The 1,170-nt window shown below is 35.8% G+C and overlaps 1 protein-coding gene across 1 annotated transcript in view; it reads right to left on the bottom strand.

Annotated features, from left to right (window-relative positions):
* Positions 1-302, bottom strand: part of LOC104760139 (ras-related protein RABA5a) — a 2,438-nt gene extending 2,136 nt beyond the window's left edge. Inside the window, exon 1 of the mRNA XM_010483009.2 lies at positions 135-302. The gene's annotated coding sequence lies outside the window, so the exon portion shown is untranslated. The remainder of the gene's footprint in view (positions 1-134) is intronic.

Below are 1,170 nucleotides of genomic sequence, written 5' to 3'. Positions count from 1 at the left end.
AGAGAGAGAGAGAGAGAGAGAGAGAGAGAGAGAGAGAGAGAGAGAGAGAGAGAGAGAAGGAGAGAGAATTAAAAAAAAAAAAAAACCTTCTTTTTTTTGTTTCTGGGGAATTATGGTGAGGAAAACAAGATTACCTGGTAGAAGCTAACGAAAGAGGATGGGAATGGATCCAAGAACGAAAGGGGATCCTCTCAATATGGATTCGGAAACAAAAATAACAAAAAATCAACGCTTCTTCTGGGAAATCAAAGACACGCTGATGAGAGTACCTTCTTCTGGCACAGAGACAGAGACACCGAGAAAGAGAAAAACCGGAATTTTTTCCATTTCGGTTTCGGAATTTTCTATTATGGGCTCAATATGGGCCCTTTTGGACCCCCTTTCCCTATTTTATCTTAGGCCCTATTTTATTTTTATAATTTAGCAATAACCAACCTTCTTCTTTTCTTACCCTTGGTGTATTATGTTTGTAGTTTTTTTTTCTTCTTTTGTAAACCAAATTACCAACTACTCCATCTAAACAATGCAATGTGAATTGTTTTTAGAAAACTAGTGATCTTATCATAATCATAAAAAGAAAAGAAACAAAAAAAAATCATTAACTCAGGAATACATGTATCTAAATAAATATTTTTGGGTTTGACAATTCGTCATAAGTCTAGTTTGAAAGTGAGCCCACCTACACCTAACAATCTAATGGGGACATGTAGCAGGTAGTAATTAGATTGTTGACCAGAAGGACATTATTACACATCCATGTGGTTAGTACTTAGCAGTTGAAATTTTGGTCGCGATACCCATATATAAAAAAAATTTTCTTTCACGGATTGGCAAAGTGAAAGAGGGTTTCCACGGATTAGCCACCTCTTAAAAAAAGAAAATTGTATCCTTGTAACTGACCAATTACGCTTTCGTTTTGTAACCCAACCGATGCACTGTTTCAGATAAATAAAAATATTAGTGGAATATCCAACTGTTGCACTGTTTCAATTAATTTAAAAGAAAAAAATAAACGAAAAATAAAATCTTCATTATCGGTAGAAACGAAAAACGTAGGAGAGAGTCTAGTCGGCGATTTTGGTTGTCTGACTTGGGTTGTTGAACTCCGGCGAGAAGAAGCCGCCGATTTGAGTTAGTAGAAACCCGACGAGAATAGGGTGTATAGATCTT

This window comes from Camelina sativa, chromosome 18 (assembly GCF_000633955.1).
Source record: "Camelina sativa cultivar DH55 chromosome 18, Cs, whole genome shotgun sequence".
NCBI lineage: Eukaryota > Viridiplantae > Streptophyta > Magnoliopsida > Brassicales > Brassicaceae > Camelina > Camelina sativa.
This window is presented reverse-complemented; position numbering and strand designations above follow the sequence as displayed.